The sequence below is a fragment of the Dasypus novemcinctus genome, chromosome 10 (genome assembly GCF_030445035.2).
Source record: "Dasypus novemcinctus isolate mDasNov1 chromosome 10, mDasNov1.1.hap2, whole genome shotgun sequence".
Taxonomy (NCBI): Eukaryota; Metazoa; Chordata; class Mammalia; order Cingulata; family Dasypodidae; genus Dasypus; species Dasypus novemcinctus.
Genome location: NC_080682.1, coordinates 23,409,287 through 23,428,050, shown reverse-complemented (window position 1 = coordinate 23,428,050; position 18,764 = coordinate 23,409,287). Strand labels below are relative to the sequence as shown.

The window sequence follows — 18,764 nt, the reverse complement described above, 5'->3', positions numbered from 1 at the left end:
GTTGTAGACTATCAGGTGAAGCTCTGTCTGTCTCCCTAGGGCTCCAGCTTCAGCATCAAACTCCATCTTCAAAAGTCCAACATCAAAAACTCTCAACTCTGTCATTTGCCATGCCTTTTATCACCCTAATGATGTGGCCCAATCAAAGCCCTAGTCATAAATTGATCATACCTAGGAAGAGACCAGATTACAAACATAATCCACTATCTATTTTTGGAATTCGTAACCATATCAAGTTTCTAAAATTACCAAATTCATTCTATGATGCTAACTTTCCCTAATACGAAAGCCAAGCAAAGACTCCATAAGAAAGGAAAATTTCAGACCAATCTCTCTAAAGAAACAGATGCTAAAAACCTCAATAAAATACTTGCCAAAACAACAGTTCATAGAAAGTTTGAGACAAAGAATTTTCCTTGTCATCTGTTGACAATAGGAAAAGTGTACTTTTCTTTTGTTATCAATATTCTTACTGTGATCAATATTTTACATTATCTGTGCTGTATTCAAATATGCTTGAAATAGATTGGACAATTTGATAATCTAGAATTTGATTTGTTTAGCTTCTTCCTGAGATATCTAGTGTCTTACTTACTGATTTTATGGGCATATTTCAATGCATAGATAGTAGTTAGCTAAGAAAGGAATTGATAAAAAAAAGCAATACAGAGAATGTAGAGTGCAAAATGAAGGATAAAAAAAAACTTAGTTATGTGATTGGAAGGGCAAAAGGATTTATTAAATTTGATTATTCATAGAGAACATGATGAATTAAAGCTATTGTAGAAACCAGGAAGTATTTTCAGAACATTTCCTAATATTATTTTTAATGGATTTAGATAAAGCTTTATTGTTAAATAAAGAAGAACAAAATGTTTTAAGGACAAAATAACCTAAGGTAAAATATTTCTTTGCATATAACCTGGAATAACTCAGTGAAGCTACTATATAGAAGAGATGATTTTCTTTAATAAAAGATACATTAAGGGACTGTGGGTTAAATTCAAATGAATTAATGTACAGTATTTCGATTACAATTTTCTCATTATTTTATACTTAATCACTAAAAACTTTGGAGAGAAACATTTAATTAATTTTAAACTTTTCTCTGTTTCCAAGAAGCAAAATAAAAACAAAACAATTTTCTACATTTAATGCTTTCTCCATCTTAGTGAAATAATTTAAAAAGATAAGGGAAAATTCTCAGCCATGAAGTATAACTTACAGAAAGCAAACTAAATAACTAAATTTGATTTTTGCTCAGCTTTGCTTTGGCACAGATAGTGTGTTAAGAAAACAATTTAATCTGTCCAATAAGATTACTGGGAAAGGAAGTAAATACATTTTCTTAGCCCACCTATTTTGTTGTTGTTATTATAGTCTCCCCAGGCATTTGAGTCTCTAAGAGAGAAGTACAAGTTTTAGTGCATTTTAAGTGCATTTTCTCCCTTATTTTCTTGAATATCATAACATATCTGACAGTGTTACTATATGTATATGTGTGTATATATATAAAACACTGTATATATATATATACATACATACACACACACACACCAATAAGGAAATAATGGAGAAACATTATGATAAATATAGAAAGATTTCACATTTAGGCAAGATCCAAACCACCTGGAGGAACGGTCTGACTTAGAAAACTAAAACAGAGGGAAACAGACTTTGGCCCAGTGGTTAGGGCGTCCATCTACCACATGGGAGGCCCGCGGTTCAAGCCCCAGGCCTCCTTGACTCATGTGGAGCTGGCCCATGCGCAGTGCTGATGCGCGTAAGGAGTGCAGTGCCACACAGGGTGTCCCCGGCATAGGGGAGCCCCACGCGTAAGGAGTGCACCCATAAGGAGAGCCGCCCAGCGCGAAGGAGGGAGCAGCCTGCCGAGAAATGGTGCCGCCCACACTTCCCGTGCTGCTGACAACAACAGAAGCGGACAAAGAAATAAGACACAGCTAAAAGGTACAGAGAACAGACAACCGGGGGAGGGGAGGGGAATTAAATAAACAAAAATAAATAAATAAATCTTTAAAAAAAAAGAAAAGAAAACTAAAACAGAAACATATGATGCTGAGACAACTGAATAGCTCCATGCAAAAAATGATTTTGCATCCCTAACTTAATTTACATTAAAAAATTAGCTCATAATGAATCAAAGACCTAAACATAAAAGATATATCCAAAAAAAAATGTGAAAAATAAAAAAGATATAACAGAAAAACTGATGAGTCAATGGATCATTGTATTTTACACCAGCAACAAAAGAAACAAAAAACATAATTTAAGGTGGAAAAATGAACATTTTTGTTCATCAAAGAACATTATCATGAATGGGAAAACACAACCAATGTAATGGGAAAGTAGTTTCAAATCATTTATCTCATAAGAGTTTAAGATCCAGTTTGTATAAAGAAGTCTTACAAGTCAACAACAAAAGATAAAGAACACATTTTAAAATATGTGTAAGGAATTTGAATGGACACTTTTCCAAAAAATTGTACAAATCCCAAATAAGCACATGAGAAGATACACAATGTCATTGGTTATTAAGGGAATCAAATCAAACCAGAGTGAAATTCTACTTCACACACATAGGTTGGCTTTGATAATACAGAATATAAAATAACATTTTTTAGTAAAATATGGGAAAACAAGAAGCCTCCTGCATTGCTTGTTGAAATGTAAAATAGTTCAACCAGTGTAGAAAACATTTTCAAGTTCCGCAAAAATTAAATATAGACGTATCATATTACTTAGCCAAAATATTTAAAAACAGCTATTCAAGCAGATATCATACAAAAATATTCATAGCTACAATATTCACAGTAGGCAAAAGGTAGAAACATCCCAAATGGTAACCCACAGTGAATTAATAAGCAAACTGAAGTATATATTTACAATAAAATATTATGCAGTCAAAAACATCAATATTTATATTGATGAATGCTGTCACTTGAATGAACCTCAAAAACATTATGCTAAATGAAACAAAACAGGAATCAAAACTCACATTTTCTGTGATTCTATTATATGAAGGATTCAGAATAGACAATTTCATGATGATTGAAGGCAGATTATTGGTTGAAAGGGTGCAAATAGTGGGGAGTAGTGATGGCTAAATGGGGAGAGGTTGTTCAAGGGTGATGAAAACATTTTGAAACTAGAGCGCTATAGAGGTTGCACAGTGTAATGAATGAACTAAACACAACTGAGCAATGTGTTTTAAAATGGTAAATTTACTATTATATAAATTTCACTTCAAAAATATATCACTGAGTATATTATCTGACTACATGGTGTTAAGCAGAAACTTAATAAAATGTATACAAAACCCTTAACATTTAGAAATTATAATAAATTTATAAGTAAACTAGTTTTTCAAAAGAAATTAGATGGAAATCAGAAAGGATTACAATGTAAATAAAACTATCAAATCTGATATTTTTTGTTATTTAGTTAAAAGCAGTGTTAATAAGAAAAAGCATACTTTCAGGTATGAATAATAGAAAATAAGGAATTTAGCAAATATAAGCTGGGGAAAAAATCTGTTAAATCCAAAATAAGAAGAAAGAGAAATAATAAAAGCAATTAGATATATCTAGGAAATAATGGGAATATTAATAAATAAAAGGAAAGTAGAGAAAACTTTTTTATTATAAAGAGCAATTGTATCAAAAAACCCCTTAAAGATTAGTTAAGAAGACAGAGAGAAAGAGATTGGGGCAGGGAGAGAGAAAATTATGGACAACCTCACAAAGAAAGACAGAGAAAACTAAAATAACCTTTGAAATCGTCATCATTCTTGAAAGAAGGAATACACATGGAAACAAAATCTTCAGTAACAATACAGTAAGAACAAATCATGAAGACATAAGTTTAAAAATTAGATAAAATGAGAAATTTATGTGAAAAATAAAATTTACCAAAACTGAGAAAAGAAGAATTTATTAAAAATGCTTTCATAGCCACATATTAGAGTTTCTTAACATACTGAAAATTTATGACAAAGGAATCTCCAGGATCAGATAGTTTCTTAGATATATACTACCAAGAAATGAAGAAAAAATGTTGCCAATCCTCGCCAACTCTTTCAAAATAGTATAGAAATGAACACTACCAACTTACTTCATAAGTCCAGAAAACCTTGAAGGCAAAATTTGGGGAAAAAAAAAAAACCTACAGGAAAAAAAAATTAAAGATCCAAGCAATAATGAGCAAACATAAAAATGTACAATAGAATATTAAAAGATGGAATCAAACAATGTATTAAAAGAAAATTATGTTGTGATGGTGGGCATTATTCTAGTAGTACAAGGTTAGTTTACCATTCAAAAATCAAATCAGAACAGGACATTGAGGAAAACATGGGAGACAAGGATGATAATTTTATTCACTGAAGAAAACGTTTTTAAACATGAATTATAATTGATCTTAGCAACGTAGGAATAAAACAGAAGTTACTCGATTTAATAATGGGCATATTACTGCCGAGCATCAGTTCACGTACTTTTTTGGAAATTTGCATATCTTCTTTAAGAGTCCTTTAGAACTTTGAGTTCTTGCCATTTTCAATTAGATTGCCTTTGTTTTCGAATTGCATAACAGATATCTGATTTATAACTATTTTCTCCCATTATAGAGCTGTCTTTTCACTTTCTTGATAACATCTTTTGATATACAAAAGTTTTAAATATGGCGAATTTCAATTTACCTACTTTTTCTTTTGTTACTTTTGCTTTTGATGTCATATATAAGAACCCATTGCTCAATCTATCTAAGCTCATGAATATTTTCCCCGTTGTTTTCTTCCAGCAGTTTTTGGATTTTTTCTTATATTTAGGTCATTTTACCTATTGAGTTCATTTTATATATGGTGTGAGGAAGTGTATAAGATTTGGTTTTTGGCAAATAGATATCTAGTTTTCCCAAGGATTATTCTTACCTTATTGAATGGACTTGACACTTATTGAAAATCAACTGCCTTTAAACATGTATTTTATTACTGAACCCTCAATACCAAATGATATATTTTAGATAGTGACAACTTCATATTTTAATTTGATTAAAAAATTCAAGAAAAAAACTCTAAGTTTTAAAATGTCATTTACTATTCAAGAACATTGCAACTGTTTCAGTTCTTCTGGGCTGAGCTGATCTGTTTTTCCCCATTGTGATTTTGAGTGACTCTAAGTGAGTGAAAGAGTAGTTTTACATACTGTAGGTTCCCATGGGACTGTTCAAATCATTTATCTTGTTTTGTTCCTTCCTTCTGTTGCCCTTATCTTTACTCACTGGAGTAAATGTAAGGTGCCGTACATAATTAGCAGGAACATGAGGATAATTTTCAGTCTCTCGGATGATTTGGGCATAAGAATTCATTATACACAGCTTCCTCAGGGAGTGACACAATGGGATGCTGAAACCGTAAATTCTTTCCATTGAAACAGAAGAGAAATTGGGGGGAGGGGGAGAATCCAATACTTGACTTAAGGTGAGTGGATAAGCATTGTATTTCATTCCGATTAAGCATGGATATTTGGAAATTTCTGACTACAGACATTTATATTCAATGAGAGCTAATCTCATCAAGTATTAGGAAATTATATATTAACTATTTTATTAAATGTGGCTGACTTCTGCAGTACATTGTTTTTCAGCACTAAATACTGTGAAATGAGCATGTGCCCAAGATTATTTGTTTTGCTTGAATGATAGTGACATTTGGAAACAACTGCAAAGAGAGTTAAAGTATCTGAGAACATCATCAATAATCTAGTCTAATAGGATCTACTAAGGTAAGATTGTCAAATAAAATACAGAAACCCAGTGACATTTCAAATTGAGGTAAACAACAAATATAGTATAAATTTGCCCTTTGTAATATCTGATAAATGATATTTTTATTGTTTTAGTAAAATTTTATCCAGTAAAATACTGATAAACTATAATTACTTTTATTATTAGTTTATTCTCACAATATTGATAAATTGAATAATTTATCTATAAGTATTCCCCCTTCCAATAGTTACCCTTTTGCTGTTGTTTTTCTACTCAGTCTCTTACTACTGGATCTACTCTACCCAGCAACTGCATTGTAATTTGATTGAGTAGACAGAAAAATATGCTTTAAGATTTTTAAAGATTTGGGATTTAGGAGGATATCTTGAACTGAACATAAGTCGTATTGATGTGGGCTATGGGTGGAAGGCTCTTTGTCTCTTCAGAGATAACTAAGTTGTTTGACTTGTGGGTGTGGAACGGTAAGAGGCTGCAGTCCTGCCCTTAGGGACAGTGAAAGCGGCTCCAATCCCAGGAAATGTTTAACAATGCAAGGGCTATAAACTTTAAGTATTTAGGGGAAATGCAAAAAGTAAATATGCTAAAAGCTTATCTAGAATATCTGGAGTCCATGCTAAAAGCTTACCTAAGATGTGGAAGAGATATATGCTAATTGAAGCCTATTGAGAACTGAAACAAAGGGACCATTTGGCCTTTCCTCTCTGTATAAAAGACGTTTGAAAATCTTGTTCGGGGCTCGGGATTCAAACAGAAGTTCCCGAGTCCGGTCGGCCGTCAATAAACCATTTTTCTTTCTCAAAATCATTCCTGAGTCCTGGCCTCTCTATACTCAAATAATTGACCTTCTCTTAAATTCTACAACAGTATATGATAACATCATGACTAAACACTGTAAATTCAGTTTTCATTTGCACATTTTTGTCTACCATCTGTTCTGGTTGCTAGTCTCAACAGGAGGTATTACAATGTACATATTAGGTTATTCAGAAAATATAAGAGATATCAAGAGAAAGGAGCAAGGTAAAATAATGCAAATATTTCCAGAGAAGTAATAATTGACACTGAAAATGGAGATAGGTTCAATAAACAGTAGAATAATTGTTAGCAAATATGGAAAGACACCAAATTACTATAACTGAAACTGGAATTCTAAATTCATTTGTTCAATCCAGTGCATACCTATTCTGCAGTAAAATCCTATAGTAGTTGGAATTGTAAAATTGCAATTTGAAATAAAGTTTTTAAATGGGCATAAGCTAAAAGTTCTTATTTTGTGGAAGAAGAGGGGCCGGCATGGGAATTGAGGCTCAATGCAGGGATAGCAGTCCACTTCATCCTGAAAGTGGAAATAGAGATAGTATTTTAATCTCAATCAATCAAGCCCGGCTTCCAATCTCCTTAATCAGGCTTACAAATTCAACAGCTAAATTTAGCAGAATTCTAGAATAGCTGGCACTTTCGGGAAAGTTTCACGCAGCCAAAGAATTCAAAATCATCTCTACCTAACAGCTGTGTCAAGGTGGCTCTGGGCTTCAATTGTGCCTAAGTAGACTTTGACCTTGGAAATGGAGGGGAAGATGGGAAAGGAAAGAAATTTCCTACATGTTAGTTTTGTAGGCTATACTTGGATATTACACTGCATTGTATAATTCCATCCTGAATAGTTTTTGTCTGAATATTTGGAACTACATTATTATTGCAACTGAAAATTGAGCTTTTAGAGTCCTAAGTTAACATTGAGAGGAACTTGAAGGTAAGAGGAGTTTGAAAAGGATTCCAAATGAATTAGAGTAAAACAGCTTCCCTTTTTCCAGTCAGGGCAGATCTAAATTGATCTCTTGAATCTAATATTTGTAACAGTATGAAAAAAAGGAGTGGGATTTATCACAGAAATGCTTGAAAATCAAAGAATTATACTCTATAAATTCTCCTTTTTAAAGTTACAGAAAAAAGTTAGCAGTACGTTGTAATGAATTTTTAAAAACATTTTAAATGAAGTATAGACTATAACCTCCACAGTGCTATATCAGGGGAAATAATGCATGTAAAAATAAATAGTTAAAAATGCTGAATATTAATGTAAACCAAATAATTTAGTAGGTATTGACCAGATATTTTTGTTTTGGAAGTTTAAACAAATTGTGTCCTTAAAAAATTCCAAATGAAATTTGAGGCATGATGAGCATCCATTTAGAGTAGAAAAGATAAAAACACAAAATTCAATTATAAAAAATATGATAATGCTCATATAATAAAATCCATTAATAAAATGATTTATGTTAATTAAATCCCTGATACACCTTAGCACACAGGGTGCTAGCAGTGTCCTTGGGAGTCATTCACATCTGGAACACATAGCATTATTTTATTACTTATGTCATTGATTTGATCTACATAAATATATTCAATAATATTAAACAAAGCTTTAATTAAATTCCTATATAGCTGGTTCCAGTAATTACTGTATATATTCCAATGCAAACAAACATTTGATCCAGTACAATGGAGCTGAAGACAAACTGGAACAAGAGCATGACCTTAATTGAGGATAGATATCATCATGAGATCAACTTAATCATGGTCATCTTATTACTTACAAATTTATATCACTTTGTGTGTGCATCACTAGCACTCCACACAGATCTTTGAACTGCCATTGAGGGACCAAAAAATATAAACTTCACTGGTTTCATGTTTTTCTGCCTCTTATTTTAAAAATATGAAAATAAAAAAGAATCATACAAAAATTGAAGTAAAGCTCTGATGTAATTGGATAGATAAACTCTAGTATTTCTATATTAAAATGTACATGGTTTTGTTATCATTGCATATATATTGTATATTCTATTAAGAACATAATCTATGTCATTAGTACACAATGTGATTTATATGGAACCCTCCTATACTGTGAAAATGGAATTTTATATTTTATTTACAAATTCAGATGTGGGAATTTATTTTCTATCCACAAATATAAAAATGAGTCTACATTATGTCTATAAAAATATACTTTTTAATACAATTTTACATTATATCTAATAACAATCCCTGTTATACATTCCTGTAGAGATAACTGAATGTAATGGGCCAATGGAATCTGACTGTGCTGCCTAATTCATCCTATTGGGAGTCTGAAAGCACCCTGAGCTGCAGTCTCCCCTCTTTGGGGTCTTTCTCATGTGGTCACAGTGGTGGCCAACCTGGGCATGATCATCCGACCAAGGTGGACTCCCGCCTCCACACGCCAATGTATTTTTTTATCAGACATCTGGCTTTTATTGTCACTTGTCCCAAGATGCTGGCAAATTTTATCATGGCTCAAAATACTATTTCTTGTTATGCATGTGCTGCACAGCTGACCTTTTTCCTTAAGTTCATTGTCAGTGAATATTTTACCTGGTCAGCATGGCCTATGACCACTACGTGGTCATCTGTAACTCTTTGCTCTACAATGTCATCATGATTCAGAGACTTTGTCATGTACTTGTGCATATCCCCTTCCTCTATAGACCTTTTCAATCTCTGTTGTTCACCATTAAGATTTTTATATTGTCCTTCCATGGGTCTAATGTCATCAGTCATTTCTACTGTGATGATGTTCCTTTGGTATCTATACTCTGTTCCAATGTGCAAGAAAAAGGATTACTCATCGTAATACTTTCAGCATTTAATCTGATTTCTTCCCTTCTATTAATCCTATTATTGTATCCACTGATACTTATAGCCATATTTCAAATGCATTCAGCTGAGGGCAGGAAAAAAGCATTCTCCACATGTGGTTCCCATCTGACTGTAGTGATTGTGTTCTGTGGGACTCTATATTTATGTATGTGCAACCTAACTCTGTTCACTCCTTTGAAAGTGACAAAATAATCTCAATGTTTTACACTTTAGTCATCCCTATGCTTAACCCCTTAATCCACAGCTTAAGAAATGAAGAAGTAAAAAATGCCTTCTACAGAGTATTTAAGATTTCCTGATCTTTGTATTTAATATTCAATACATAGTATTGTTCTGGAAAGCTATGACAAAAGCAAATGCCATTTGATAATATTTTTAATAGACAGAATTACATTCTCCTTGGCTCCCTAGCAAAGGATTGCCTTTTTTGCTTCCTTAGGATCTCATACATCCCTGATATTTTTTACACTCTACCTCTACACATCCTTAAAACATTTTTTTCCTCAGTTTGTTTTTTGTTTTGTGTTTAAGGACAAGTACCGGGAAGCGGACTTGGCCTAGCGGCTAAAGCGTTCATCTACCACATGGGAGGTCTGCAGTTCGAACCCCGGGTCTCCTTGACCCATGTGTAGCTGGCCCATGCACGGTGCTGATGCACGCAAGGCATGCCGTGCCACGCAGGGGTGCTCCCCTACGTAGGGGAGCCCCACGCATGAGGAGTGCACCCCATAAAGAGAGCCTCCCGGCATGAAAAGAAAGTGCAGCCTGCCTAAGAATGGCGCTGCACACACGGAGAGCTGACACAAGATGATGCAACAAAAAGAAACACAGATTCCTGTGCCACTGACAACATCAGAAGTGGGCAAAGACGACCCAGCAAATAGACACAGAGAACAGACAACCGGGGGAAGAGGTGGGGTTTGGGGAGGAGGGGGAGAGAAATAAATACATAAAAATAAATCTTAAAAAAAAGACGAGTACCTTTTTAATCTTATTTTCTTTGTAGTATCTGAAAGACAACAAAATAATCAGAAACAGTGCATAGAATGAGATTGAAATAGTTATCTGTGTATCCTGTGACTCCATCAACAATTTATTTGTTCTGCTGTTATTATCCATTCTACTGTAAGAATCATATTGTTCACTAAGTATTACTCATATATATGTGATATATTTGGTCATTAGCACTTGATTTTACTTCTTGGAGCCTGATATACATAATGCACTACACACTGATTTTGTATGCCCATATTTCCTGTGTTTAGAACACAGGTAGTTCTGAAAAAGTGAATGTTAGAAAGTAAATAAATGCAGACAACATGAAGAATGGAAGAATTTAAGGATTCAATAACAGTGAAATTTAAGGAAAACATGATAAAAGATATTGTGAGAACTAGAAGATAATATTGACACATTCTCTAATATTGTTTTATTGAATCTGGAGAATATTTTATTGGCGAAGGGGGAAGAACAACATCTTGAGGAAAAAATACCCTAGGGTAAAACAATTTGTTATGGAACATCCAAAATCTCAGGTAAGCCACTCTCTAGACAAGATAACATTCATTATTAAAGAATACATAAAAGGAGAGTGAGCAAAATTGTAATGAAATACTGAGTGTTCTCTTGATGTAATATACACTTTTCTCTTTGTTTTACATTTGGTTGCTACAATACTTTTGGGGCAGATAGTTATGTTACTTTCAACTATCCTCTGTTTCAAACAAATAATCCATTTTTAAAAAAGCACATTTCTATATAATATGCTTTCTTTGTAACTGAATAGTTACAGGAAAAAAATACCAAATATGCACTATAATTTACACAAATCAAGTCTACTTAAACATCAACAACTTCTTTCATTAGTGTTGTACATACATGGCAGTTGATGAATACATTTTGGAGCACTGCTACACAGCACAGATTATAGTTTACATTGTAGTTTACACTCTCCCCCAGTCCATTCAGTGGGTTTTGGAAGGATACATAAAGTCCTGCATCTGTACCTGCAATATCATTCAGTTCAACTCCAAGTCCCAAAAATTCCCCCATATCACACCTCCTTTTCCTTCTACATATGATCAGCAACTCCCATGGCCACTGTCTCCATATCAATGATATAATTTCTTCCATTTCTACAGTCACAATAATTCTATAGTAGAATACCGGTAAATCCACTCTAATCTATAATTTTTTCCTCCATCCTGAGGACCCAGTGGTGGCAAAATTGACTCCACCTCTCAAATGAGAGGGGGTTTCAATCCCACATGGCTGATGGATGGGGCTCTCATCCCTGCAGCTGTAGACTCTCTTGGTTCCTTGGTGTGGTGTTTTTCTATCCTCACTTCCCTGTTAGCTGATTTGGGTAAATCCATTGAATTGGAAAGTAGGTGCTTCAACACTGCTGAGGCTCAGGGCCCAGATGACATATGGATAGCCCAGAGATTTAAGTCTCCTGAGTATACACCAATCCCAGCACTAACCACAAGTTCAGTAAAAGTGATGGAAGAGGCATGTGTAGAAAGGTCATATCTGAGTCCAGCTCCATCACACTAAGGAACACAAATTCCAAAATAAGGCCAACTGACAAGGCACTGAACTCCAGAGCCATTTGCCATCAGCATAGAACCTGTGTGTCTCTTTAGTCCTCAGGAGTACCATTGCCATATAAACTCATTTGTCTTTATGATTTCCCCCTTTTATTCAAGGTCCTTTTCTAGTTGCATCACAAGTTAGTGATGGGTAGTAATCCCTTGGCACCAGGGAGGCTCATCCCTGGGAGTCAAGTCTCACACTGGGGGGGGGGGGGGTAATGCATTTACATGCTGAGTTTGTCTTAGAGAGTGGCCACATTTGAGCAGCATGGAAGTTCTTAGGAGGTAACTCTTAGGAACCCTGCAGGTCCAGGTGTGGTTGAAATTTCAGGCACACAGTCTGATAAGCATAGTCATCAGTATCGAGGGCTCATCATTGGACCATATTTCTTCATTCTTCTTTGCCCTTGCACTTGGAGAATTGTTACTGTTCCATTGGGAAATGTTACAGAACTTCCCTGGTTAGGAATGCAGCACTCCCTCATTTGTCATTTGTAATTGTAACTATTATGAAAATACCCAATGGATATCTGAACATCTTTATAAACCCTATATACATGCTCTGGAGAACTCCCTCCCAACCATGTGTCCCCTATCAACACACACCATACCAGTGTTCCCCCTCCCCCCAACCGCCACAGTTGAACACTTCTGTCATCCAAAACTTCTTCAATAGTGAAGCCTAATATATGGCCAAATTCAATTAGTCAGATAATGAAATAGTAATGATAGGTTTAAAAATTAGAAATAGAATACCTATTAATTTAGTAAAACTAAAATAAAGTAAAAAATAAGTTAGGATATTTAAAAATGAAAAAATCATAAAACTTTGTTTTTGACATTTTGCCTTTCTTCACTGTAATAGATGTTGCCCTGTATGTGCAGTGGCAAGGCAATTTCTTTCATTCTTTCTTCAGCATCTACATCCTTTTAATTTATTTTTAATTTTATCTGCTAAAAAGTTTTAGATCACAATTAAGTCACATATACAATATAGGGGACTCCCATATATCCAACATTAAACCCTTTTTCCTTTTCACCAGCAGTGATCTTTTTATGTTATATTTGCTGCAGCTGATGGGAACCTCCTGTATTTTTTAATGTAAGATTTTGTGTGACCTAGTATCTTTTAAAAATAAATAAGAAACATTTAAAAAGGAAAAAATAGTCTACTTAGTTTGTACTATCTGCTTTGTTTTGGCATAGATGGTATGCTAAGAAAAATTTCTGAATTGGTAAACAAGATAAATATATTCTATGATATTTGAGACTGAGCTGCTCAAAAAGGGAAAATGAGAACTAAAAGAAATTGTTTAAAGATGAAAATATATATAATTGACAAATAAAAATTTAATAGCTAATGTAAATCATATATTGCATTGATGTTTTTTACTTATCTTATCATTCTAGATGTGTATTTCATTTATTAAGAAATGAGTAAATTACTTCAAAATCCTATGCCCTCATAGAATGCATATTTTAATTAATTAGAAAATAATACAATTCTAAAAATGATATACATTGGTTAATTTTAGTGTCAACATGTGTAGATTATGGTATTCAGCTGTTGGTTAAACACTGGAATAAACCTTGCTATACATCTATTTTATAGATGAGATTAGAATCTACAATCAATAGACTTTCAGTAAGAGAGATTACCCTCAATAATGTTCGCTAGCCTTAATAGATCAGTATATCTTAAGAACTAGAACCAAATGTTCCATTATTTAAAAGAATTTTATTTTAAGTCTGCACCCTCCTCTCCCTTCTCTGTGTTCAGCCTAAGAAATTCTCATTCAAGACTCCAACATCACACTTACCAGAATTCCCAGGCCTCAGCCTGCTCTAAAGAATTAAGAATTTCCAGTCCCCACAATCACATGAACCAATTTCTTATAATTAATCTCTGAATACATACATTATTAGGCTGCTTCTTTTTCTCTGGAGAACCCTGACTGATCCATCCTGAAATTAAGAAGAATGAAGAATGACATGAGCAGAACATTAATAGACAATATACATATAAAAGTGGTCAAATGTGCCTTTTTATGCACAATTTTATTTTATTTTTTGGTGGTGAAATTATAAAAACATAAAAATGATCATTCTGAAGAGTACAATTCAGTGACTGTACACTAACAATGTTTTGCAACCTTCACCTGAACCCAGTCCAAATCATTTTCATCACCATCAATTTTCATCACCAAGACAATTAGGAAGACACTCCTAGTTATCCCATTTCCATATCCCATAGTATCTACAAATCTCCTTTTTGTCACTATGAATTTGCCTATTCTGGATAATTCATATACATTCAATCATAACATATGTGACCTTTTGTAATTGGCTTTTCTAAATTAGCTAAATATTTTCCAAGTTTATCCATGTTGTAGATGTAATAGGATGTTGTTCTATTTTATGGCTGAATAAAATTGCATTTGTGCAATTTTGTCTATCCATTACTCTATTATGATCATTTCCATAAATTGGCTATTAGTGACTGATGCTGGAATGAAAATTCTTGTACTAATATTTGTTTGAATTTTCATTTCTTCAAGGTTATACCTAGATATGCAATGCATAGATTTATCATTTGATAAATCTATGTTAAACTTTTAAAGATTGCTTCACTGTTTTCTACAGGGGTTACATTTTATATTCCCCCAGTATTGTACAAAGGTTCAAATTGATCCCAATCCTTTCCAAAATTATTTTTATTTTTTAAAAATTTATCAGTCTTACTGTATTTTATATCATTTGCTTTGATTTGCAATCCCCTAATGACACAAAATGTTGATATTCTTTTTATGTGCTTTTTGCCATTTGTAAATCTTCTTTTGAGAAATGTGTATTCAACCCCTATTCCATTTTGTAATTGTGTTGTTTGGCTTTTTTATTGAGTTGTAAGAAGATTTTATATTATCTATATACTAGAATCTTATCTGATATATAATTTGCAAATATTTTCTCCCAATTTCTTAGGTTGAATTTTCTGCTTAATAAAAATATCTGTTTTTGCACAAAAGATTCTAATTTGGTGAATTACATTTTTTTTTCTTCTTTTACTTAGCATTTGGAGGCAGATATAAGAATCTGTTGCCAGATCATGATCATGAAGATTTGCGCATATATTTTCTTCCAAATTTATATACTTTAACTCTTTCTTGCCTTTAGACTTTCTAGTTAATTTTTGTATATGGTGTGAGGACAAAGTCTAACCTCATATTCTTCCATGTGAATATACAGTTGTGTCAGCAACTCTTCCTGAAGAGAATGTTCTTTCTTTGTTGAATGGACTTGTGACTCTTGCTGAAGATTTTATTTTCATTATTGATATCTAATTCATTTCTTTGTGATCAGAGAAGATAACTTGCATGGTTTCAAACTTTTAAAATTTATTGAGACTCATCTTATGGCCCAATCAATGGTATATCCTGAAGAATATTCCATGAGTACTTGAGAAGAATGTGTTGTCTACTCTTTTGGGGTGGAATGAGCTGTGTAAATCTTTTAGGTCTAGATTTCTTAGAGTGTTTATCAAGCACGATCTATTTTATTATTAATCTTCAATCTAATAATTTTATTCATTATTGAAAATGGAGTTCTGAATTTGCAACTATTATAGAAATTGTCTCTCTCCTCCATTTTGTCCACTTCTGTTTCATTACTTGAGTGATCTGCTATTTGGTGCCTAAAGTTTGTAATTATTATATCTAGATTAATGGCATTTTTACAACTGTAATGCTTCCTTTTTCTTTTGTAATAGTTTTAATATATAGTATTTTTATATTTATCTCACCTCTCTTTTCATCACATCTTCTCTACTCATATCTTTTGTTCTAAAGTGAGTCTCCTAAAGGCAGTATATAATAGGTGTATTAGGCAGCCGAAGGGGTGTTGATGCAAAATACCAGAAAACTCTTGGCTTTCATAAATGTATTTATTTGGGGTAGAAGCTTGCAGTTACTAGGCCATAAAACATAAATTACTTCCCATTTCTCTCCAGACTTAGCTGCTGTGCTCACTCCACAAGTCCAAGTATAGACCATCAAGCAAATGACTTTGTCTCTCTCCCAGGGGCTTCTGTCATATGTGAGGAGCTTTCTCTATTTCTCTGTGTTCTTTACCTGTGTGTTCACTTCCTGGGCTCTAACTCAAAATTCCAGCATCAAAAGCTCCAACTCTGTTCTTTGCCATGCCTTTTATCTGTGAGTCCCCACCTACCAAGGGACTGGGACTGAATGACCTACTGACATGGTTCAATCAAAGCCCTAATCATCATTCCCAGGTACAGACCAGTTTAAGTAATACACCTCAAATACTAAGTGTTAAAAGCAGAAAACAAAGAAATAATAGTATACAAAACCTTAGTGAATTAATGAGTCATGGATTTATATATATGGATATATATATATACATATATATATGTAGAATCACCTAAATACATGTATATATATTTAATTTAAAATAATTTCTTTGTATTCAGCTAAGCTCTTAGATTTATTTTTTAATATTATTTTTTATATTTTAAAAGAAACTGGATTACATGAATGTGATATAAAAGATATAGGATATTCCCATATGCCCTGTCCCTAGCCCTCCCACATTTTCCCACATCAGTAACATCTTTCATTAGGGCAGACAGCCTTCCTCCTTGTGGGAAGCCACCCGGAGCTACGGAGCTATGTGCATTTGCAGTTTCCAGCAACATGGCGGTTTTCATAACTACGCCTACTCCACCCCTGTGCTTCCGCCTTCTTCTTCCCCTCTCCCCAGTTTCACGGGCAAAACGTGTCGCGCCTGCGCAACAAGATGTTGAAGCCATGACCAGCATTGAAGACTCGCAACCTATAGCAAGTGGTGTAACAGCATTTTATTGCCTTATATGGAAGAGCCGCTTCATCAGCCTATCACCCCCTGCTAATACCCTCCCATTAGTATATATTCTGATGCTGTACCCTCAATAAATGGAGACTTGATCAGAATCCTGTCTTGTCTCCTTTTCTCTCGCTTCTTGCCCTCCAATTCCCACTCCCTCTTTCAGGTGCCGGTTTGTTTGACCTGTGGGCCAGGTCATTTGGCGCCTGGACAGGGACCTGAAAATGAGGGACCCAGTGAGGAACGCCGACAGACAGTCCTGCCAGACCAAGTGTAACATTCAGAAATCAAAAAGGAGAATCAGAGAGTAATAAGAGGATGCTGCGAGGGAACTTGCCTCCCTGTTGCGAAGCCTCGGTAGGTGATCGGCAAATATGGGACAAGCAATGAGTGACCATGAACTTTTTATTAAGAGCCTTGGAGAGGCGTTAAAGGCGAGAGGAATAAAGGTTAAATTTAAGGAGCTAATAGAATTCTTTAGATTTTTGAGAGAAGCCTGTGGGACCATAAATGAAAGGTGGTGGAGTAGAGTTGGGGACGCTCTCTAAATCCACCCCGGAAAAAAGTCCTGCTAAATACCACCCCCCCATTCAGACTCAGTGTCTATTAAAATAGATAGCGATGATGAGAGTGCCCCTTCCCCTTGCTCTAAGGGAAGAGCTGGCCCTAATCAGAGGAGGAGAGTTATTAGTAATCCAAACCTTAACGCCCCATGTACGGATTCCAATAACTCCAACCCTGAGGCTGAAGAATGCTCTGTTGGTTTCTGCCCACCCCCATATGCACCCCCCGCTTCTGCCCCCGCTAGCCTAAACCCCAATGCAGATCTAAAGTTATGGCTCTCTCTTTTAAAAGAGAGAAAGGATTTATAATCTCAATGCGCAACTCTGCAGCATCCCCTCAACTTAACCCCTCCTCTAAAAAATCCCCTAACTGCCAACTTCCGCAAACCACCCCTTTTTTCATTCCCTGTTATCGAGAGGCCTGGGAGCTCTAATGAGGCTGGTGAGGGGAGCGAGGTTGCTGTTGAACCTGAGCCTGAGCGCATCTATAACCCTTTCCCTTTCAAAACCTTGAAGGAGCTTAAGTCCCTTAAGTCCGCGGTCACCACCTATGGCCCTACTGCTCCATACACCCTCTCTCTGTTAGAACACATTGCTGATGGGTGGCTCACCCCCCATGACTGGCACACCCTTGCCCGCTCCACTCTCAGTGCAGGAGATTATCTCCTCTGGAAGTCAGAATATTGTGAGTTTTGCAAGGAAACCGCACAGCGGAATCTCAGAACTGAGAATGGGTGGACCAAGGACATGCTTCTTGGCGCAGGAGATTTTAAGCAGAACTCAAATCAGTTGCATTATGATGCCGGACCTTTTTAACAAGTCCGTGCAGCAGCCCTTAAGGCCTGGAAAAGACTGCCTACCAAGGGACAATCCCTTACCTCCTTAACTTCTATCCATCAGGGCCCCGAGGAACTATTCTCCGACTTTGTAGGTCGACTTTGCAGGCCGCTGAGAGAATGTTTGGTGATGCAAATACTGATGCTGACTATGTAAAACAACTTGCCTTTGAAAATGCTAATGCAGCTTGCCAAGCGGCTATCCCGTCCTATAGAAAAAGGGAAAATCTCTCTGGCTACATTAAGCTTTGCTCAGACATAGGCCCCACAAAGCAGCAGGGCCTTGGCTACACCTGCCGCCATAAGGGAGGCCACCTCTGAACAGGCCCAAGCCTTTGCCGCGGCCTTGAGAGAAATGCTTCCATCCCTGGTGCCCCGTGCACCTAGGGCCTGTTTCTCTTGCAGCA

At 35.1% G+C, this 18,764-nt stretch overlaps 1 pseudogene; it reads left to right on the top strand.

Annotated features, from left to right (window-relative positions):
- Positions 1-5,337: 5,337 nt before the first annotated feature.
- On the top strand, positions 5,338-9,785 carry LOC101418977 (olfactory receptor 8K5-like; annotated as a pseudogene).
- Positions 9,786-18,764: the final 8,979 nt, after the last annotated feature.